This window comes from Ixodes scapularis, unplaced genomic scaffold, assembly GCF_016920785.2.
Source record: "Ixodes scapularis isolate PalLabHiFi unplaced genomic scaffold, ASM1692078v2 PGA_scaffold13__105_contigs__length_92229423, whole genome shotgun sequence".
NCBI lineage: Eukaryota > Metazoa > Arthropoda > Arachnida > Ixodida > Ixodidae > Ixodes > Ixodes scapularis.
The window spans coordinates 72,617,098-72,641,688 of NW_024609839.1; the positions used below are offsets into that span (position 1 = coordinate 72,617,098).

The 24,591-nt window shown below is 45.7% G+C and overlaps 1 protein-coding gene across 2 annotated transcripts in view; it reads left to right on the forward strand.

The window, feature by feature from the left end:
• The window catches only part of LOC8039788 (putative oxidoreductase GLYR1 homolog), an 82,631-nt gene that overhangs the window by 38,292 nt on the left and 19,748 nt on the right, over positions 1–24,591 (forward strand). The window lies entirely within an intron of this gene.

A 24,591-nucleotide genomic window follows, 5' to 3' on the forward strand; every position in this document is an offset into this window, starting at 1 on the left:
CACAAATATATATATATCATATTTTTTGTCTATTTCTAGTATTGAGTGCGTGCCTTCGATGACCCACGACTTTGATTATCTTTGGTGGTTGTATGCAAACCATAGAAAACGGCATGTGTCCACGGAGAAGAGAGTGAGTGTGACTCAAATCGGCCAGTTGGTCGATCGGCGGTTTTTGGGCGGAAACAAAATTAATTTCGAGCCGCAAATCGTGTTTTGGGTAGATGGGCTTTCGTATGTCATGTACACATAAAAACCTCGGCGAGCATTAATACCGTGTCAGTGTCCCTTTACGCGTTCAAAACTTTTTTTTTTTTTTTTTTTTTTTGTAGCGCCGAGGCATTAAAGGGGTACTCCACCGATTTTTTGAGCTACCTCAACTAACTATAATTTTTGACTCCCCGGCCTTTAGCCTTTCCGGTATGCTATTCAGCATCGCGAAATTCATAATAGTTTTTGTGAAATCGGCAAATGAAAATGGTGCAAAAACCAATATTCAAATATTCGCGCACTTTTCAGTGCCGTGACGTCAGTGGCAGGCTGGCTTGCCAGTCGAGCAAGTAGTCTAAAAATAGAATATGCCAATCATTTGTTCCGTGCTGGAGCGCGGATACGGGAGCGAGCTTCCAAAGCACTCATTTGACACCAAGAAACTGCTTCAAATCCGTTGGGAACAACTTCTGTAGTCCAAAAGGTTAACCCCTGCCTTCCACTGACGTCATTTTGTTGTTGTTGCCAGTAGAGACTTTCAGTTTGAAAAACATGGTGAAGACCAAAACTGTAAATTCAATAACTTCGCGAAAAAACAATACTTTGACCTAATATTTGGGATACTATTTTAGCAATGTTTGTTGGTTAGTTTAGCAAAATTTCAAGCAAATCGGAGACAATGAAAAAACCGGTGGAGTACCCCTTTAAGCGCAGACCGCATGGCGCTTTTTTCTGCACGCGAAAACGCGACGCGCTATGAACGCTCGCGCGGAAGTTCACGTGGGTGCACCCGCATGCAGACGAAGCCAAGCACCGCCGGCCGCGCGTTACCAGCGTTGCCAGATAACAGAATTCTCAACACGCGATGTAAATGTTGACGAAAATACTACAAAATGAGAATTAAATGAACAAATAAGTAAATAAAACGGGTTTGTGTGTTAAAAGAAACACCTTTTCAATTTTTATATGGAAAATAAAAATGCTTTTGAAAACTTTGAAATGTGCTGAATACGAAACAGCGTACTGTGCTGGATCACGTGATAGTTCGACCGACCCTCATTGGGCGAGAGCCGCTTCGACGCCTCGGCCGGCGCTTCTTGTTTTGAGACTTTGTGTTTGTCCGTCCCTTTTTGTCCCAGTCTCGGGGTTTTTGTCGAAATGTTTAACCACCACCAGCTCGTTTGCGCCCTTACCTTTTGTTCTGGGTCGGCCAGAAACCAACGCTCCCGCGAAAACGCGCGCCCGCGCGCAGGAAATGACGTCAGTTTGACGCCAACGCGCCTGAATCGCGAGCAAAAACGCGCCATGCGGTCTACGCTTTACACGTATGAAGAAAAAAGAAATTGCACATCACAACAAAACACAAAAAAACTTAAACAAATAAGCGTGGATATTAAAAACCACACATTATCAGCACGCAAAAAAAAAAAAGAAAAAGAAAACCAAATATGTACAGGTCTGAAACGAAAAACATTGAAATCACAAATACCCACATCATCAGCATGCAACAGCCGAGGGACTAAAGTCACAGGGCATTGATCATTCTAGGGAACGAATCAGTGTCAGGTGATACGATATCTGCTGGCAGGTCATTCCACTCGGATGTAGTGTATGTAGCGCTTAGTATGCTTAGGGAACATGCACAAGGGGAACTATTTTATTATTATTATTAGGCTATTGGAATGGAATATTTTTTTTAAAGTTTATGGTGCTTAATATTATCTTTATAAATCCGGTGGTCGATTTGATATAGCTTGTTTCTCTTTTAGGTTCTCGATACAATGTACATGCGGAAAAAAGCATGTTCTTGCAAACACGTCAGGCATGGCAGCACACTTCAAAAAGCCTAGGAAAATAAACTCACTCGCTCCTTTTAAATCACTGAGTGCAATGAGCAACAAAACTAAAACGTGCGACGCTTCTTTTTTATTGTGAATTAATTAAAAATATTTAAAAAAATGCAATTTCATTTGGCAAACGAGTGTTCCTTAAATTTTTCATAGATATAAAAATAATACATTCTTTCCAAACCTAGATAGTTGCATTCTACATATCATAAAGTATGCGTTCCATGTTTGGTTGTGATAGAACAGTATAAAGAACTGAAATTCTTGCGCACGAACTCTGAAGATGCCCCGAAATTACGTAAAAAGAAAAACGTGTTGGAATATGTTACCGTAGATGTGTAGCTATACTGTTTCGCGGTGCGAAAAGTAGTAATTTGTTAATAAATTTCTGTGAGAATTAGAAGCTACTGAAGACTTCAATGGAGAGAAGACGGCTAGGCCTACTTGTCAACGCAAATGTGATGGCAGGCGACGTCACCACTTAAAAAATCACGCAGAAAAAAAAAAATTTTTTCGAATTTATGTCGTTCTGGGTTGCGTGGAGGTCTTCAGATGCGTATTGGATTAATTTCGCGATCATAACCGGCACTAATTATTTTTATGCATCAAACTCCCCCCCCCCCCCCCCCCCCCGAAACAAAATCCTGGCTACGTGCCTGCACAGGCATATGGGACTAGCCCCATGCTGTCGCTGTAGCGCACCATATCTAATTGAATTCTGCTCAGCTGCGTTGTGTCCATGGTTATCGCGGCGATAAGACGCGCCGTTCAGAAAATATGTCGGTGGCATCAGCGCACTCAGCTCAGTAAAACCTACCGGCACACCGCCAACTCTATGCCGCTAACGCTCCCATTCTCCTACTGCCGAGAGAACTTCCGGTTCCGATGCCGGCGGATGTCACGACCGTCAAAATTACACCACAGCTTGTTTTGCGGTGAGTTGGAGAGGAAGAAAAAGTCAATATTTCATTAATTTTTGGTGTAGAAGTTAATGAAACGAAAACGAATGCCCGTTCGGCGTTCAGTGAACATCGACAGTTTAATGGAAAAGTTATTTGGCAAAAGTAGAACGGTCATTTCATGATCCCTTTAAAGGATACTGCGGTTCACACGTGTGGGTTGTAGCAGGTGTGGGGACGTAAAAACCAACATTGGCTTTGTTTTAGCATGCCGTATGACGAACACTATATCACGACAGAAGTAATGGAATCTACAAAGTGACGGAAAGGTTTCACTTTCATTTGACAGGGAGTTTCGTTCGTTAATTGCTCGAGAAAAAAAACAAAAAAAACACGAAATACTCGAAAGATCGTGGTTAAGTTTGAGTTGTTTTATCGCCATGGTACAATAGAACCGTTTGTTTAAAGGTCGATATATCGTTCACTCTTGAGGCTGGTTCACACGTGTCGTCAGCTACTTATCGTCTGCCATGAGCAACAGTTAGGACGGTGCGATACAAGGCTGCAGGTGAACGCTCCCGCCGGCACGCGCTTAGCGCGAGGTCAGGGCTACGCTTGTAGCGCTCCGCGGCACATGTGAACGGGCCTTTAACCTCCGAAATTTTATTTACGAAAGCATAGATGCCTTAGACCGGGGCCACACTGCTTACGCATCATACAAAAGACAGTCTACATACAGATTCGAACGATAGTCACCCGCGAGATCCGTGCTTCGAATGCCGCTCGGCAATGAGTTCAAGGGAAAGCTTGCCACGTGGCATTCAAACCACTGATGTTCCGGTGGCTCGTGTTTGCGGGCTGTCTTTTTGTATGCTGTAAGAGCAGTGTGACCCACGGTTTCACTCTATTATCTTCGCTCTTGTCTCTAACGGCCGGACATGAGTTGTCTGAATTCGAACACTTTTCGATAGGGAGTATTCGCTGGCGGCCATATCTGTGTGCGCAGCTTTTGAGCGCGTGCTGACGGCGAGCTTCCGCAGTTCTTTTCACAACGTGCATTCCGCACCGTCAAGATTGCCGGTCTTAGCAGCCTATCAATGTGAGCTCGCTCTGAGCATGCGCTCTAAGCATCGCCCTCAAATATGGCGTCGAGTGAATCTTGCGAATCGCCCGACAAGGGGGGTGCAGTTTGCAAAGTCGTCAACGGCCCCGCGTCCACGTTCAGGAACACGCAGAACAAACGTTAGATGACTGCGAAAATGAAACCAACGATAGGACAAGTATTTGACGTTTTCAAATGGACCAAAACCTGATGGCTGTTCATGAAGATGCGCGCAGGTGCAACCGCGCATGCCCGGAAAACCCAGATGAAGCACCTGCGCGTGCACCGTCACTGCTGCCACGTGACGCCGGAGGCGCGCGTTGGATTACTCCAGGGTAATGAGCCTGGATGGATGGACGGGACTGAACCTTTTTAATCGGGCGGCGGCTTGCGCCACCTAGGTAAGACTTCTAGATTCAACGACTGACTAATCCGGTTAAATTCCTATTTAATGCAGAAAAGCATGAAATCGCATGTCTCCCTGAAACATAACCGAAAGTTAAAATACGTGTAACAATTTTTTTTTTTTTTTTTTTTTTTTTTCGAGTTGACTGGCGCCGTTTGGGGAGTTGTCTGCTATCCACAAATGAAGGGCAGCCCAACATGCCTCCGCCCTTCAGAGAACATCGTGATCGTGCCGTTGTCTCGGTTTTCATTTCTTTTAATGCCGCCATGCTACGGACAATAAAAAAAAGAATCGTCGACATAGACGAAATACGCGCAAAGATGTTGGTCGCGCGGGACGATGCCCTCCGATAATGGCGACAGCGGGAATCGAGCTCAAGAGAAAAGGATACGTACGCGCAGATGTGTACTGGAATAAAGTTGGTTTTAAATTTCTCGTACGTACTTTCATTCCATTTTCTTCCTTTTTTTTTTTTGGGGGGGGGGGGGGCGGTTGTAATTCTTATCTAATGACTTTAGTTGTAACTGGATTGAGTTTGAAGCAGCTGTGAGTTGACTGGCAGGCTTATCGGAAAGGAAACAACCGTGGCGTTCTGGTGTTCTTTGAAACGACTTTACAGTCGCAAATTTTTTTTCCCATTGGCGGGGCGGAATGGGTACGCCGATGAATAGCAGTGTTTTCAGTTTCCGTCGTAGCTGGTCGGATTTTACCTGCGAGTTTTCAACTCACAACATATGGCAGGATTTGAGGTGCTTCGTTTAGATCGCGACGCTATTCGGTTCAGGGAGAAAGTGGTCAAATTGATCGGGCAAGTTGTAGTTGCGATGGATCGTGCACTCAAATAGTTCCTTTCGCTCAAAGCAAGAAAAACGAAATAAGAAAGAAAAAATAAATATTAATAAAAACAAACAAACAAGGTTTGTTTACGTACTAGCATATTAGTAATTCAATCTGTGTCCTAATTTCATTTCTTTTTTATTTGTGTTACCTCGAATCGCCCACTTCTGGGTTTTACATAAAAGTTCAGAAGAAACAGTCGCACAGAAGTTACGATTCAGCAGCTAGCCAGGCCACGTGTTTTAAGCTCATCTCCGAAATCATCAGTGTTATCTAGAGTAACAATGCTGTCTGGTCGATGGTTGTAGTCATGGAACGGTAAAAGTGAAGCTCGCAACTGATCTGATGCGGGGATATGCGTTGCGCGGGTTTAAAGGCATTTTCGATTCTGGGGAATGATGACTCAGTCTGTGTAGCATTATCAACAGGCCCGCACAAGTTCTCATGTCTGTTGACGAAAGTGCGCCTGAGCCTCGGGGAGAATACCGTGCATGAAAATGAGTGTCTTCTATGGTACAAAGGTTGTTGTTGAGTTCGTTGAGTCCTTATTCTCCACCCAAAGCTATAGCGCTAGAGGTCCGAAATATATGCCAAAGTTTCAGCACGAACCGATGTTTTATTCAAGGGTTAAGTGTGGTTTTCTGAAAATTTTCCGCCTGGAAAAAGGGCCCCATTTTCCCTATGACATTTTCTGAAAATTGTTTATAACTTTTGAATGAAATATCGGTTCGTGCAGAAACTTTGGCATTTCGTTCGGATCTCTGGCGATACCTTTGGGCAGAAAATAAGGTTTCGGCAATGCGTAGTTTACTTTCTTTTTTTTTTTTTTTTTTTTTTTTGGGGGGGGGGGGGGGGACATGCTGTATGTATTTATGCCGTAAATTTAAGTTTCGTAAAGCGCTTTGTGTCTTAAAAACTAGGTCAGCGGAATTCCTTGCGCTTTAAATGTCGGTGAGGAACCTTATGTGTGCTTCTCATTACATAGAAATGCCACATGTCTTTTTTTCCCTACTCTGACGAAAAATATATTTCCTTTTATGATTATTCTGTCAAAGCTCGGTCGCAATTAAATGCATTCATCGAAAGCATCGAATACTGTAGTCTCGATGTAGCGATAAAATTGATTCTGGTAACAGTGTTTGTTTTCGGGGAATGGTCCAATTCAAATCATCATTTGAAAAGCCATGTAATATATACAAGTCAAGATCTGAATCGCATTTTAAATCGTGATTTTTTTTTTTTTCTCCATCCGGCTTTCGGTCATGCACTAGCGTAGCTCTTCGTTATTGTTAAGTCTGTTATTATGAAGTGGCACGGGACAAACGGGTCGTTCGTAAAGGAAAATGGGTTTTCTTTTTTTCTTTTCTTTTTTTTTTTTTCTTCTTTTTCCTGGATGGGCGAATGTGTTTTCCGTTGGCAGGAACGACTTGAAGAACGACTGGCAAGCGAGGTAGGTGAGTTACGTCGTTGAGGGGTTTGCGTGATGAAATGAGCGAAAGGGAGAGGATTACATTCGGGACGTTTTTCGTGCCGACTGACCGCGTGCGCTGTACTTACGGGAGCCGGCCACCGCGGACACAACCAAACAAGGTCGAAAGGACGCGAAAAGGAAATTGTACGCGTTATTCGTGTGTGCGCCTGCGTACGTTCCTCGATTGAGGAGGGGGGGGGGGGGGGTACTTTTTTGTGTTGTGTTTTAACGAATTATAAGGAACATTTAAATATTGTCTTGGGCTCTTTTTTCCGGTTTCCGCAAATATTCAAAATTTCGTTTAAAAAACGTATGTATTATCGTTAATATGGACGCCGTTAATATGAATACCCTGCTATATGGATACCACTTTCGGGACAAACGGGGAAAAAAAAAAAACATGCATTTTTGTCTCGTTGTCGTGAAAAAATCACATTATGGACGACTTTTTTTACGGGAACGGAGGTTTCCGTATTAACGAGGCATGTCTGTACATGCGTGGCTTGCAGGAATTGTGTACGCGGCAAAAAGGAAAGCTCACATTTTTCCGACTAAAATAACTTTTTTGTTTGTTCGTTAGTTTTCTTGGGAACTATTGCGAGTACCGCATACTGTGTGCGTGTGTCTTTGAGAGTGTTGCCAGATCGATTGTTCCTCCCTGTTGACGAAGAGGAAAGGTTGAAGCCAACTTCGCCAAAACTTGTCAGATATCTTGTCGGGGAGCTTTTGTACTTAAAAACCAGATTATAAGTATCCCCCCCAAAAAAAAAAGTTTCAAGAAAGAATATGCCTTGTCAGTCTATGCCGCAGTCAAAACCGGGGCTCCAGTTTGCCACCTTGATCTCTTCTTGAAAACGTTCGAGGGTTTTATTAGTTACATCACAATAAAAACAATTTAAAAAACTATGATTTTTTTTTTTCGTTTGTTTATATGTAAATTTATGACTGCAAAAATAGGGGGATGATCACTTATTGTAGCTCCGATCACACCTGCTTGTACGTGTACCTCGGGTATGTTCGTCAAAAAGAGATCCAACAAAGTTTCATTTAAACTGTTAAAACGGCTGGGTTGGCAAACAGCACTGATATAAGCATACGGCTGATAAAGCGTCGAAAATTTCGTCTGCTGCGGCGATGACATAAGCACGTTAATATTAAAATCATTCCCCAAAATAAGCTTTTAGGTCATTACCACCGATAAAACGCAACAGATAATCTAGGTATTTACAGAAGGATGACATACTGCCACCAAAAAAAAAAACAAAAAAAAACGATACGTAACACAAAAAAAAAAAATGTTATTCGCATATTCCTGTAATGTCACAACTTCGTAGTCATCAGAAACTGCCGTCCAATCATCGGACATGCGTCATACAAAAGGAGATCGTCTGCGGCCATCCAAGCCCGCATGCTTTCGAACGTGCTCGAAGAGTGTCTTTTGGGCGATGTGCGGGGGGGCAGGGTGGCCGGCGGCCGACCTTTATGGCGTCGCTGGGCTGGCTGCTCGTCGGGGGCATTATCTCTCGGACGAGGTAATCGGGCTTTCGTAACACTGCCCGCGCGAAGCCGACTCGCCCCGGCGGCGTGCGCGGTGGCACGTCGGCCACGGTTGCGCTTGCGTAATCGAGTGGGACGGCCAGGAGGGGAGTAAAGCAATTCTTTTTTTTTTTTTTTTTTTTTTAATTGTGAAACCGTTTTGTTTTTTCCCTTGAAATTTTGGGGTATTTTGACAATCCGCGTTCGGTCATTTTGATCATCTGGATTCATTTCTTAGCGTAAAAAAAAAAAAATGAAATACAAGTTCCGTTTTGGCGGCGAGCTTCCCTCTCCGTTCGGCAACAACGTCACAATAAGCGACCGATGAAGATATATTGTATATGTTTGTTTGTTTTGTCTGCGCAAGGTGGCGGCGTAGCTAGACCCGACTTCACTGGCGAAGCCGGAGCGTCAGATATAATCATCGCGCCAACAGCGGCCCCATGATGACGTCACGCTCGCAATTCTGCAGACGACATTCTGACGTCTCATAGTAGTATGCTCGAGCCTACACTCTCAGAAAAAAAGGGTGTATGTGGGTGTATCGCGCACCCTTACACCCCCCTTCGACTGGAGACACCCGGCGAGCGTAATCGCACTCCCGTCACACGAATCCTCCTCTCCCAAAGGAATCGGCGGGCGAGGCGAGGGTGTTGCCAGGTGCACCATTACACCCCTCCCCTCTCCTTCCTTTTTCAAAAAGGGGAGAGGGAGTGCTATCAGGAGAGCGCAAGAAAACAAACAAAATGCGCGCGGTAATAGAGTAGAGCGCGCGTCCTGATTAGCAGTCACTGGTTACACGTCATCCGACTGACAACCTATCGCGATAGCGATCGCGTTTCGCGCGTTATCTGGCCTTCGTGTTGCTAGGAGACTTGACCTCCTCACCTCCTGCATTCCATCTCGGCGTGCTTCGGCGGCCATACTTTTGCTTCGGCTGGCGGGTGACATCGCCTTTGTTCATTCGCGCTATTTTGAATTGCGTGTTTTTTTAGAAGGTGGTTGGACAAAGCGGATCGTGTTCACGAAGCGATGCTTGGCACGTAGCTGCACTGCAGTCACAAACCAAGATGTGCCCGCCCGATAAAGGTAAGTCTGCCGTTTACATGCACTCGTTGGATGCTGCGTTTTGCGAGGCATGGGGCCTGCTAGTTGGGGACGTGCTTTCCTTTTTCTCCTGTTTATGTCAGAGTTTCTTCGCTTTTGTATTTGTGGCATGTGTGCGCGGTGGCGGTGCCCGGTTCTCTGAGTGTACAAACGAGCACGACATCGCAGCTTCGAGACATTATTCTTGCGTGTAGAGCTGGCGTCATTCAGAGGAACGGGTCTCTATCGTTTCGCCAAAAAACACTTTTTGTGGACAGATGTTTCATGGACTCTCGTTCGTCGACACTACCGTTCCATCGACAGTCGTTACGCGGATTTTGCGTTGTAGGGACATTTCGTCGCAGGTGTATCCTACACGTACTATCCGCTTCGTGGCAACAGTGTGAGGCAGCTCCTTACAGAAAAAAAGGTAGTTTGTGCTGTCGATGAAGCATTCTGGCGATGAATCAACGCGTATCTATAAAACGATCTGTCGGTGAAACGTTCGATTGCAGAGCAACATGCTCGCGCTTGTTACCGGCTTCGCTCGCACGTATGGTTGTGCAATGCGATTTTCAGTGGGGATGATGGAACTAAGGTGGCGCTTCAAGGCAAGGCAGTTAGAGTTCTTTTATAGGTTCCCTACGGGAGTCAGAGTTGCGCGTTCATCTTCTTAGCGCCGTCTTTCCTGCACGGCATGTTGATCCAGCTCCTCACGCGACTTTTGGACCTCTTGGCGAATATGTGCTGCCACCTCGACACGAGGCTAAGTGTCGAGAAAACAACGCGCGCGCAAGGCCTCTCCCACCCGTTCTACACCCAAAACGTCAGCTACATCCTGTTCAACCATTGAGGCGCTGTGACCTAGATACTGAGTCCCCAAACTCGCCTTTGTCCCCATCGTGCGTAATCTTCCGCCCCCGAGGTCAACACAACAAAACCATATTCCCTCCCTGCTCGGCCACTTCGAAGAGGGAGAGGGTACTTGAATCATTGACTCTCGAACCGACGAGGCGCGCGGCGCGCTCAAAAGCAGGGGTCCGTACGGCGGGGCGCGTGCAACGTTACTTTCTTGCACGGTACGTGGTCGGATCTCGTCAAATAGCGGCGCGGCGGCACGTAGAAAATAGACGCGCAACTCTGGCTGGTACTCTAGTGCAGCATTGAGATTATAGGCTCCAGCCAGAGTTGCGCGTCTGGTTTCCACGTGCCGCCGCGCCGCTATTAGCCGATATCCGATCACGTGAGGAGCAGACTCCAAATGCCGTGCAAAAAAGCCACCGGTACGGCGGCTTCGCCGACGGTGCAAGCGCCTCGGTGTGCATACCCCCGCTTTTGCCTCCTCCTGTCCTGTGTTGTCCCCCCCCCCCCCCCCCCCTGTGCCACCCCCCTAAAACAGCCGCCACAGGGCAGGTTAAAGACTGGCCGGCGGCGCCCAAGGGATACTAAGAGCACTCCCCCCCCCCCCCCCCCCCCTTCCTGACTGGAAAACAAGTTGAAACGCCACTGACCGTACATGTTCCCCACGAACTACACCCTCCACAATACAGATACAACTACACATTGTATCTGTATTCCTGAATACTTTTTCACCAGTTTCGCGGAAGTGTCTCGGGGATATAGCATTGCATAAAAGACAATGTATCTCAGTATCTGTATTTTTGGCCTTAAAGCAGATGTATCTCAGTATTCCCGAATGCTTTTTGGAGTGTGTCTGCCCAGCCCTGGTTTATGGCACATTAATTTATTCTATCATTCTTATTATTTTCCAGGTACTTCGGGCAAATCAACCCATCTGAAGTGCGATACAAAAGTGCAACCAGTGGCATTGCACCGAAGTTGCGAACTCTTCAAGTGCTTTGACATCTGTGAGTGTACCGTCCTTCAATTATACTCCGTGTCACTAGTTGTGTGCAGTCCAGGTGAATGCAACGGCCATGCGAAGAGAGAAAAGGCGAGCACTAGGAAGGCATATGGGAGGGGAGGGCAGGGCTTGGGGAGAGGGGGAAAGCACTACGAATGTTAGATAGGAGAGGAGGTTACTCTCCTCACCCGCCTTTCTAGCGCTTGCCCTTTCCCCTCTTCGGGCATTGCCTTAGCCTGTGCGGCGCGCAAGTAGTGACTCGGAATATATTCACCATTGTACAGATTATGATGCACTGGCAGGGAATAGATAACTGGGTAAAATTAATCTGCTCAGTGCTTGAAGACGCAGCTCGCGACTTGCTTGAACACGGCCCACAGGAAACCAGCTGCAACCTCCCGTTCTCATAACGAGCATTACAAATCGCATGCATTATAATATGTCGCTAATAGACCGATCTCCCCAGCTAGTTTGAGTACGCCACCGCTGCCGATATGCATCGTGGGAGCTGTAGTCTTTCTACACGCGCGACAACCATGCTGGAGGTTTGCGCGAGCACACCACGAGGCAGCATGACCTGTCGCGTGAACTGGAGTCTGCCTCTTACGAACTGCAGTTATGGCGGCGTCACGCATGCGTGGAAAACTTGGTGGGATCGGTCTATTCATTTACGCTGGAGACGTAGCTATGCTCTTATAACATATCCACATAGTTAATGTAGTTTCGTTTTTATTTTTCAGGTGTTTAGTCTCTATTTTTCCTTCCCGTCTTTTTTTTAGTATTTAGCACCTGCACGACAATTCCGCTGGTAGGCTGCAACCACGAGCTCTTTGCCCAAGGATGCACTTCAACTGCATGAACTATCGCTTGTCCGAAGCAACCACCAAAGATAAATTCATGAGCTCTGGATTCTCGCCCTCAGAAAATATCTCCAGTAAAATACAAGTATTCGCTCAGACTGGTGCTACCAGAAATTCTCAGAAAAGCAAAAGGCATTCTTTCGAGACATGTTGAGCTTGAATATATCCTGAGTGAAATAAGCAACGGCAACAACAGTGTACTTGTTCTCTTGTCCTCTTACAAAATGCCAGTATGTTGGTGGCAGTACCACTTTAATTCTTGTGATTGCATCAGGAAAGGGATAAGGGGAGCACTACAAATGAATCACGGCTAAAAATGTCACTGTCAAGATTGCAAGTTACAAAATGTGGAGAGCGCAAGGTCCCTTTAACAAATTTCTTGACCCCCATGCCTTACAGAAGCCCTCGATCTTTTGGGGGTGGGCTATCTGGCCTCTACACTCAAATGTGTTCGAGAGCACAGTTTTAGGTGGTCCAAAATTTTGTTAAAGGAAGCTTGCATTAGGACACCTCTGATGTTGACATTCGTTTATCTGGTTAGGCGCCACAGTCCAAGGTTGCTTATGGCATTTTTCGGCTAATTGTGCATTTTATTAGTAAAAAATAAACACAGTTGCAATAAGAAACAGGCTGGCATTGTTGAAAACCGCCAAAATCAGTTGTTTAAGTAAATTGAAAACACATGCTTTTTATCTGTGTTTTCGGTTTGCCAGCCTTGCGCCTGTATCTAAACTGGTAAACTTTCCACCCCACTATTCTTCAATGGTGTGCAAAATATTTATGAAGTTGGCTGAGTTCCTGGTTTTTGGTAATGCTCATTAAGTAAGGTGAGGGGCCTTGACAGTGTCCTATATGTATCTAATCACGGTATACAACTGGGTTTTCCTTTTCAGGAATGCTCCATGGCTCTTTTTGGTGGTCAACACCCAAGGCACAAGACTAAAAGATAAGACATGCAAAAAGAAGAAGAAAGGAAACAAGCGACGTTTCTGGCGCATGCATTCAATGTGTATTTTTGTAGTATATGTTTCACCCAGTGTTTATGAGCAATAAATATGTAGGAACAGATACCAATTTTCGTAGCTTATTTTATAAAATATTGCATGATCCTAACAATATTATATTCGCAGGAGTGACACAAAAGCTCTCAATTGTATTTCAGGTTGACAGTTAGGACGTCAAAATGATGCCAGGCCACATAATGAAATGACGATAGAATGTGGGATTGCCAGCTTAATTGTTTTCGGGTTGACAAATGGGACATGAAAATGACACAAAACACCGTCGTTTGACGGTTAAAAGCTTGGAAAAGAGCTGCAAAGACATTTCCTGTCAATTTGATGGAAAATGTTCTAGTGTTAGTTTTGTTGACTTCGCACGTGTACATCTAAGAGTGGGGTTTATCGGTTCCCAGTAAGTAAGAACGGTGTGGAAAACGGTATATAAGTACACCTAAGAATGGGGTGTAACTGCATTCCCAGTAAGTGAGAAACGGAATATCTGTGCACCTAAGAATGGGGTGTATCAGTATTCCCAGTAAGTGAGAAATGGAATATATGTACACCTAATAATGGGGTGTATGAGTATTCCCAGTAAGTGATAAACGGAATATATGTGCACTTAAAAGAGGGGTGTATCTGTATTCCCAGTAAATGAGAAACGGAATATACGTACACCTAAGAATGGGGTGTATCGGTATTCCCAGTGAGTGAGAAACGGAATACACGTACACCTAAGATTGGGGTGTATCAGTATTCCCAGCAAGTGAGAAGCGGAATATATGTACACCTAAAAATGGGGTGCATCAGTATTCCCAGTAAGTGAGAAACGGAATATATGTACACCCCGGGGTGGGGTGTGTCTTATGCACCCGCTGAGGTGCACATGTGCACCTCCAAATGAGGTGCATGTATGCACCCCTTTTTGGGGTGTCGCATATATACCCATGGGGGTGTCGTATATGGGACAAGTCACATACACCCCACTGGGTGTAAGTACTACACCCTTTTTTTTTAGAGTGTAGCTAAGATCACCGCGGCTCGGATACTTCTAAGATGGCCGACCTCAATGAGCTCTAGCGTCGCCTTTAGCACCGCGGTCGTGCTACTGACGGAGAGCTTGTGAGGGAATCGTTTGCAACTTGGATCGGTCAAACCGCTTCCCGATACGATAGTCAAACGACAAGACGCGAATACGTTCTCGCTTCGACCAGAAGCTCGCAGAAAAAAAAGGACGAGAAGGCTGGAAATAGAAGTGAAACGAATCGCCTTCGCGTGCTTGAGGAGTGGCGTGTCAAGTCACTGCCGGTGAAGGTCGTGGTAAAGGAAAATCGATGGAAAACTCGCGTCCGCCGGTCGGGGGAAATACTGACATACTGTATACGTTCTACGGCCAGCCCGCAAAAATAGGCGGCCCGAGAAAAGAATGCCCTGACAGTCGAGAGGTCACGCGCGCGCGTTTCTGCTTCGCGAAGTCCTACTGACTTCGCGAAATTGTGAGTTCGAATCCTCTTTGGATTGTAGCTTGCTTGTATTGCTCAACTTTATAGCTTAATCTAATCGCATTCCTCAATCACGTTCCGACAACCGCGTTTCGCAACGAATGCGAGCCGCGGAGGGACGACCAGCGCAGGTACGATGGTTACCAAACGACAAAAGACTGATATGTTTGAAACCGAAAGTGTACCTCGATCACGTGATGTAGTGGAAGAACGTCAAGAAATAACTCACTGTTTGCACCACTTCCAATTTATTATTTGAAGGAGGAATAAAATTAAATTCCTGTTCGTTTTTTTTTTTTTTTTTTTTTTTTACATGGTTATTTTTGACGTTCTGATTTTTGTGCTGCCGAGAGGTGTCGCATGGTCGTTTCAGGTGGTCTCGAAAAAGACGCGATTTTTAAACACGGTTTGTGCGATGCAAACGCAGCATTTCCCCGTAATACTTCGGAATCAATGTCTTTGTCGATTAACCGTAACGAATATACGAAAATTAATATCCGGCAGATACACTTTCTTTTCGTGACCCCTTTCACTGTGATGAAAAGATGATCCATCGTGCGGCTGCCGCACCGTAGTTTCGGAGCGTTAACTGTACCGCATTATTGACCGCATTGGGATCATCGATCGATCTCTTCGATCGAGATAGATCTCAATTTCGTCAAAATGTTGATAGACATCTTGGCTAAAATTTTCCAAGCGCCAGGGAAAATGCTGGGAACGTAGGTGCACGCGGTTGCCTTGTCTGCTTTAAAGATTCGAAGTGAATAACCAAACCAAGTACAGAATGAGTAAAACTTTTATTGTACCACTTGTTACCAAAGAAGACGACCTGCGTGCGTGCTTGTTAGTGGTGCAAACCTATCGATTATGGAAGCTAAATTTAACTATCGATATTGAAAAACAATCGATGTGCCATCGATAGCCGTAAAACTATCGATAGTTCTACCGATTGTCGATTATCGTAAATTCGTAACGCTATCGATATTTGACTGCCGTGATACTCGATATCATGCTTCAGTAGTCGACTATCGTGAAATTGTGTATAGTCGAATATCGAGTCCGTTTTTTTTTTTATGTTTTAGATTGCTTTTTATAAGCAGAGCTCAATGATAAAAATGGAAATCTGGAGCCCTGTTTGAATATGGTGCTAGCGATGATGATCGAATAGGCGACTAGGAGGACATGACTACACGGACGAAAACGATAAGTGTGGCTTCTTTGGGAACCAAACAGGTTTCGAGAAAGAAAGAGAACAGTATTACCTTTCGAATTCACGTGCTTTGTGCACTGATATATTGCCTCATCGCCAACAATATCGTTACTTGGATCACGGGAAATTTTCGCTTTTATCTTTTCTTTTTTTTTTTTTTTTTTTTTTTTAGTTAACGTTATGTTCGCAAACTTACTGTACTTGAAGAATGGCAAATCTAAAAGCGTCGGGAACTAACCATGTTGGCTTGGTATAAGTTTTTCATCTGATAATATTCGATTTGAAGTCTCCACAACAAAATCTCTGTTACATTTATTGATTTAAAATATATATATATATTAGGTGACGGCTTCTTTATTTTGAAGTTGTATTTTATACTAACAGGTAAATATTTTCCCAGCCACAGTTATTAAAGTACTCTAAAATGGAACCGAACAAAAAGCGGCAACATTTCACGGCGTACAAGCCTAACTGCTTTTGTCAACAGCTAATTCCTGATTTTCGGGAATACACCATAAATAACCATAATCAGAAGAGAAAAAAAAAGATTTCCAGTGGAGTGCTCATTTTCATCTTTTAGTGGTCAAGGCTGTGAGAAGTAATATGTGACAAGTGAATACTAAAGGAAACACAAGCGTGAACCAAACTTGTGAAAACCCTGATGCTAAATGTCTTCAGCGAGTGTTTTTCCTAGCTCCAAGACAAAAACAAATACTGAATATACTTCATAGTTTTACAAATGCGTGCGTACTAAAGTGTGCAGCCTGATATCTGAACCCCACGAATATAGAAAATATGTACACAAGAAAACTAGCGAAACGCCATTTCTGTTCTACCTCTAAATGCATTGAATGAAAATGCAGCTCTATGCTTTGTTTCCTTTCAGTTTCATGATTTTCCCAGAACCACGCGTTGTCTGCCCGTACATAATCTGTCGGCATTCCCTTTTTGGGTAGGACTTTAATTTTCGTAACACTCGGTAGTTTTCTGAAAGCTGACTTTCCATAGTTATCGATAGTCGATTAAAACCCAACTATTGATACTACCATCAATAATCAACTATCCTTTCCCGGTACTATCGATAGTGCATCACTAGTGCTTGTTCGTGCCTTTGTGTAGACAGCGCTGAGTCAGCCCCAGTTTGCACGAGTCTCCGCGCAGAGAAACGTAGCCAGTGCAATTCCATTGCCTGGGGGTCTCTAACGCGCATCGCGCAGTAGCGATACACGCCGGTACGATCGAAACGGGCAGGGAGCGGGGATTGAACTCGGGATCCTGTGCTCCGAGCTCGCTAACAGGTGCGGTCACCAATCCCTCTCTGTGTGGGTGCGTATGTGTATGCGCCTTTATGTGTTTTAGGTACAGGTGGGTTCGCATTTCGCGTAAGTTCGAGTGAATCCAATGGTCGGTGCTGGGTAAACACGCAGGAAAGTGACAGTGAGCGAGGGGGTAGATAGTGCTTATTTCACGCGGCAAGTGATTCTCGCTCCCCGGTTCTGTTTGTTTGGAGAGCAGCCAGGCCGACCTGTGGCCCCCGCGGAGCGCGAGTGCTGAGCGCGTCCGCGTCAACAACTTAATGGAAGCTGTCCGTCGGAAGAACGTCGTGACACGGGCCCCCGTGACTTTCGCGTACTGCGCCTCTTGGGGGTTCTCGTTCGGGGTCGCGATCTTCCCGGCGTTTTATTATTTCTTTCGGTTCACCGGTGGCTCGGCTCCGGTCCGACGCCGATGAATGGTGGGCTGTGTGTGCGCTCCATTCAGCTAGCTACGAACCAGGCGTGCGTATTCGTATCAACGAGCGATATTGGTCGCGCTCGGCGTGAGAGCGTTGTTGCGCACCCGCAGCGGTAACGTCGTCGGAAGTGCGACGCTCTTCCGCACGCTCCGTTGTACAGCTGCCACTTCCACGCGTCACTTTCCGTGAGTGACGGCTGCGTCGTCTGCGTGGGGAAAGGGAAGAGGGGGGCGGCTTTGCTTTTTTTGGTGTTATTGGCCGGTCAAACTTAAAGCGACACTGACGGGGTATTTATGCGCGCCGAAGTTTTTATTTGTACTTGATGTCTGAGAGTCCAACGACCCAGAACGCAAATTGGGCCTCAAAATTCGTTTACTTTCCGCCCGATAACCGTCGATCGAGAATCGGCCGGTTTGAGTCGCGCTCGCTCTCTCTTCTCTGTGATGACGTGCTGTTTTCTATGGTTTAGACGCAACCACCGGAGATAATCGAAGTCGTGGGTCATTCAAGGCACACACTCAATATTAAAAATAAAAAACAATATATATATTTTTTTTGCTTCTAAAAAAACGCACATACGTTGATTAAAAAAAATTGACAATTACGTGACCTTTTTCCATTAGGGTCATAGCAGAGAGGGTAAAAGAGAAAAAAAAAATTCACTCCCCCTCTCACCCCGCATGTCGTCTGCTCCGCCGAGTGGGCTGTAGCTAGCGTCCGGCTGGCGTGCAAACTCTGTTTAAAATAGCGTCATTTTGGAACTTTCAAGCGCAGATCCGCCGATTTTGGTATGCCAGTTGTCGTGTAATATTATGCTAGATAAAAAGACTCACAGGGTCCAATTGCGCTGTTACCTGCGTGCAATTAAAAAAAAAATTATGGAAAACTGTGTCAGATTGGCCGGTCTCTTTGACGAAAAGTAAATCCGGTTGCTGTACCTTTTTTACTATACAAAAGGTCGTACTGGTGTAGGCCTTTAGCGACCATGAGTGGAAGTCTGAAATAATAAATTGTGGGATTTCCCCTTTGTGGGGGTTACCACTTAGAAACACACAAAGCTCCTCGGGTTCGGATAAAGACGTGTTTATTGACTGAAATGCCAACACGCAAGACAATGAAAAGTCTGGGCGCTGGCTCAATTGCCAGTATCACCCGGTCGGTTTCCCGCGCTGCCGCGTTAGACAGATTCACGGAAAGTCGGAGGCCCACAAAGAAAAACCGAGCTCCGTAGAGCCAGGGCCTCCGCCGACGAGAGCCCCTGGCTAGTCAGTCAGAGTCTTGAGAGCAAGGAAGTCAAAGGAAGTGTTGCTGAGCCGCCCCTGGCCCACCTTCGGGGCCAGCTTATGGAGCCTCGGAGAATGGCCCACCTTCGGGGCCAGCTTATGTAGCCTCGGAGAATGGACGCGCCCGGGGAGGCCACTAGCAGTCGCGTCCATTAACTCTCAAGGGTGTGCCAGTGGCACATTCACCCAAATGGGCAAGGGAGAACCGGCTCCTTTGGGGAATTCGGCCTCGTGGTTCCTTGTATCCGGGAGGCCGACGCCATTGGTGACGACGACTCCCACGGCCTGCTCGAAGCTAGGCCTGGATAGGGATAGGGGGAACCCCATGGTTCCCACAAAATAAAACGTGCTCTCCTGCCGCAATACAAGCAGTAGTTGAGGGTAGTACTGGCGGCTGACTCAACTGCTATTTAAGTAGCGGAAAAAAGATATGCTAGTTGACCATTTAGCAAAATAGAACAACAGAGAGCTATAGCCCGATTTTGGAGTAGCCATAACTATTCTAAGAACGCGAACCACTTCACAACGGCAGCCACGAGCAAGAGTTCGATGTTAGGTAGAGCCCGCCGATACAGACCAAAGATGGAGAACGGCAACCTCCCTGTTTGTCGTCTGCTAGCGGAGTCGGGCGCGTGCCCTCTCTCTCGTTTTACCCCGCCGAACCCGCTGAACTTCTCGGATATGTGGAGGAGGCGCTGCGGTCGAACAAAATGGTGCCGCCCAGAGAGCGCTAAATGGAATTCTTCTTCCTCCCCAGTCCAGTTCCGGTTTCGAGCAGTTGGTTTTGTTTTTTGTTTGTTTTCTAAAAAAAAATGCACGTGACGGTGTAGCAAAAGGTTGATTGGGTGGTCTTTTGACATCCATAACGGCAGATCGCCTAACAAAAAAAAAATTTAAAAAAATAGTTTTCGGGGGTGTTAGTGTCCCCCTTAAAGACCGGTCTTGTCTCTCTCGTCCTACTGGGTTGCAAAAGTGTGCACTGCGCTTAAGGTGTTTCGTACGGATGCGGAAAAGTGATAATATATTATAGCGGTGACATCAATGAGAAAAAACAGCAAATAATGACCCGTACCTCTTTTTTTTTTTATGATTTGAAAACAAAACACGGTGATTTATATTTTGTTGTACATTTCACTTGCGTAGATACTGCGGTCTAGTGTTTGCGAAATATCCGAACTTTGGTGGGAGAAAAAAGTATGTGTGTGTGTGTGTGTGTGTTTGATTATAATGCAGTTAAATGCAAGGTGCAAACGATCTGGACAAGGATGACGAAAATAATCCCTGGAGATAGGGAGGGAACAAGAGGGACAGGAGGACAAACCTAGCTGCGTTTGAACATTTGTTTGTCCTTTGTCCCTCTTGTTCCCTTTCTCCAGGGATTGTTTTCGTCATATATGTGTGTGTGTGTGTGTGTGTGTGTGTGTGTGTGTGTGTGTGCGTGCGTGTGAGAGAGAGAGAGGGGGGGAAAGGGGAGAATACAGCGGCGGAGTGTGCAGATGGTTACGAACGATAAGGTCAGTGTTTCTTTTGTTGCCGGTCTTTCGGGCGACGAGGCGAGCCGCATGAAAGCGACGGGAGCAAGCGACCAAGGCGATGAGCGACGTTTTCGAGAAATCCAAGTACTGAACGACGCAACGGGCGGCAGTGAGGAATCTCCGTCGCTCGTCGCTGACTCTCGTCGCTCGCTGCATCGCTTATGCGGCGGTTTAGCCTTTATCCGAGCAGAAGCTCTCCTCCCGTAAATCGGCCAAGCACGACTTATTTATTTTTGTTCCGCTTACTTGTTTTTGTTTGACGTCGACTGCCAGGCTGGTTTCTTCTGCTTCCTTTTTCCTGCAGCGACGGCGTGCGCATTGCGTGTTGCCAGGGGAAAACTCCGGCGGGTTTAGGCGTACGCTTTGAATGTGGCTTGTTTTCGTGCTTTGACCATTTGTTCTTGTTGTTGTTGTGTTTGACGCATGTGTACATAAAACAGCTGCCTTTCTCCGTCTGTCGACGACGCGTGTGTGGTGGGACTGGTGTGTAACTAGAGCCACTAAATCAGCTGCGCTGCGGAGTGACGACACTTGAACCATCGTGGTGTTGCAAATCAGTGTTGCCAGTTATCTGATGCTTTCGTCTGAAATTGCAGGACACGCTTTTCCGTCCTCCAGAAATGTTAAAAAGGCCGCCTCAGAGCAAAGCGATTATTATCTGGCCCAAGCTTCCTGATGGCGTATCTCCTCAAGCTTGGGAAGTCTCACTCTCGCGTGGTAACGATCGTCAGTTGTGCCGTCTAAGCATTAGGCACCAAAATGGCGGCACCCAGAAGACAGACGGGGAATAAAGTGCCTGTTCTCTAAGGGTGTTCTATTAGGTGACTCTCGGTCTAGCGACACGTGCGATATTATGAATCTTTTGTGATTTGGAATTCGTTATTTGCTTTTATTCGCGCTCTCGGGGTGCTTCTCTTCTTTGATTTTCATTTCCAAATCCTTATTTTTTTTTTACTTATCTCCAATCTGAAGGGAGACTGTTAAAAGCAACTCAATTGTTGTTTATAGCAGCTACCTCGAGTATGTTTGTATTACTGCTAGGGTTGCTCGGTATAGTGATCGATTTAAAATGGTTTTAGTTCCTGTGATTCTCTCACCGTTTGAAGTGATATGTGTGTTGTCGTCGGTTTCTTTTTTTTTTTTTTTTTGAAGAAAAGGGGGGGGGGGGGGGTAAAAAAAAGTTGTTGAATTCAACTCGGCCACCTTTTTCCCGTGCTTCGGTGTTTTGATCACGAAACTGCGATGAAATAAAAACAATAATGTCGCGCGTTTTCTTTTTTCTTTTTCGTTTATCTGTAGTCGTAATTGTCTTTTGCTATTTTAGCCGCAAGAATAGTCACAGCCTCCGCGCTCGACAGCCGGGACTTCGTCGAGGCCAAACTTCGTCTCACAAAAACAGTTTTAGTGAGACGCGTTTTAGTGGTCAGAAATGTGCAACATGGCTGCGGCCGGTGGGGGTCGCTTTCAGCTGCCGGTTTATCGCTCTACCCCGTTGGCAGACCCCAAGTTCGAGTTCGTCGGGTAGTCCTTTATTGTCACGGCATCGGCGATTCTCCCCGCTTTGCGTCGGAGATTTTGCTTCCTACCTGGCGCTCGGTATAATTATGCCCGAGACACACAAATGCCGAAACTAAGACTGTATCCCCCCTTGTAGGACTTTTCACTTTGTCGTCCTTTTTTCGGTCGCGCACCAGTCACCTAGCTGTGTTTGGAGATTTGTGTTTGTCCTTCGTCCCTCTTGTTCCCCTTCTCCAGGGATTATTTTCGTCATTCTTGTCCAGCTCGCTGGTACCTTTGCATTTAATTGCATTATAGTTATAACCTTGAATTAGAGCTTCACCCTTGTTGGTGTTAGACTGGTGGCGGCTGATCAAACCCGTTTGCTCTACTGACGTCTAACCCCCGGTTAGCTCAGTTGGTAGAGCGCTCCACCTGTAATGGAGAGGTCTCGGGTTCGATACCCGGACCAGGCGGATTTTTTCGGTCGCCCGCCAGTTACCTAGCTGTGTTTGGAGATTTTTGTTTGTCCTTCGTTCCTCTTGTTCCCCTTCTCCAGGGATTATTTTCGTCATTCTTGTCCAGCTTGCTGGCACCTTTGCATTTAATTGCATTATAGTTATAACCTTAAATTGCAAGCTTCACCCTTGTTGGTGTTAGACTGGCGGCGGCTGATAAAACCCGTTTGCTCTACTGACGTCTAACCCCTGGTTAGCTCAGTTGGTAGAGCGCTCCACCTGTAATGGAGAGGTCCCGGGTTCGATACCCGGACCAGGAGGATTTTTTCGGTTGCGCAGCAGTCACCTAGCTGTTTTTAGAGATTTGTGTTTGTCCTTCGTTCCTCTTGTTCCCCTTCTCCAGGGATTATTTTCGTCATTCTTGTCCAGCTTGCAGCTTTGCATTTAATTGCATTATAAAAATATGAAAAGGGGCGTTTTTTTATATGTACTGCTCTCGACTTGCCCACGAAGGCGATGAATGCTGGTACTTTCCCGTTCTAGTGCAAAGGAAACTGCAAAAAGTTGGCGGCGTAAATTCTGAGCTTGCGACTGCTACTGCATTTGCGTTGGCAGCTGTTGGCAAGACTGAATAGCTTACTTCCACACAGGTGGCGTCATCTGTCGGTAGTACTGCTAACCAACGCTGTCGGGCTGTTCATGTGCGTTGGGGTGCGCCAAGATAGGAAAGCTGGAGCGGTCACCCGGTGGGTGACAGGCCGCATAGATAAGCTATCGGTGGTTCTCAATCTTTAAATGAAAAAAAATCAGTATTTTTTTTTTTTTTTTTTTTGTGTGTGGGGGGGAGAGAGAGAGAGAGGGTTGGAAACGAAATAATACGAAGCAATACGAGTATTGTGCGCGCGAGGCTTCCAGAAAGCGTTGCGTATGGAACGCCGTGGACCGGCTGTCTGTGGTAGCTATGCTTGTGTAATGCTGACTTGACTTTGGCGTCACTTCGGGGAACACCGCTTCCCCTGCATTGCGATATTATCGCCGCGGAGCAGCGGGCTCTCTTATCTTCTTATCAGTCACTGTAGCAACTTGAGTTGGGCAAGTAGGCAAGCGTTGCATGAAAAGCAAACAATGCAAAGACAGAAAAAAAGGCGCGTGGATAAGTAAAATGAACACATAGATACAGCGCTGTGTCTGGTTGCGTGTCGAGTTTGCTGAGGTGTCAATTCGGCTGAAGGCTCAACTTGGCTGAAAGGTTAATTCGACCGGACGCTCTAATTCGACTAAATAAATGCTTTGTTTGGCTCAAGTATCTGAATTCATCTACATGGTTTTACTGGTGCATATGATTGGCTGAGGTCTCCCCATTTTACCTAACTGGGACTTCCAGTCAAATGAAGCATCCAACCAAATTATACCCTAGTTACACAGGCACCCTTGACCACAGTCTATTCTGACTGAAGCCACACCTAACTGTGGCTAAGGGTGAGGGTGCTTTTTGTAATTAGGGTAATAGAGATTCTAGCCAAACTGCTACACGGCCGTATCATTACGGTAGGCTTGTCCGAATTTTCAAAATCTTTGATTATCGCCTTAAATAACGTGCTACTCGATTTGATGTCTGTATCAAACACTGACAGCACTCGGAAGTCGTGCAGTATTTCTCATGTTAAGGTTCTGTTCACAGTTGGACAGGTAGCTTCGTTGAGTGTGTGTCTCATCGCGCACTGGTGCACTGCAGTGAAGCAAGAAACACGGAGTATTCATTGCGATTTTGTTAATCTTGCTTTGCCGCAGCGCAACTGCATGCTAAGGGTAAAGCACTGCTCCAGAGCAGGACGTTGAACTACACAAGCCTTAGGTATGCTCTGCAGCTAGTATATATGATAGACTGCAGCATTTATACGATTTTATTGCAAATTTAGCGAGGATACTTATGTATTGTGGGAAGATTTATATGGGTGGATCTATAAGCTTATGTGTTTACTTCAACTCGTTTAGTTACCACCTTTACCTAAGTATCATCTGTGCAATGGCACAATTAACAAAGTATATTAAACTAAATTAGCTGGAGTGGAGGATGGAATATTGGGAATAAACAATGAGTTTGACTGGAGTGTTTCTAGGGCTCATTTATTGTATCATGAAAACTAGTCAGTAAGTACTATGGCTTTATCTCACATCTATTGCATCTTGAATTGGTTTTGTTTTCAACTTATGAAACTTGTAATATGGGTTGTTAAAGGTCACAATGTTCTGTT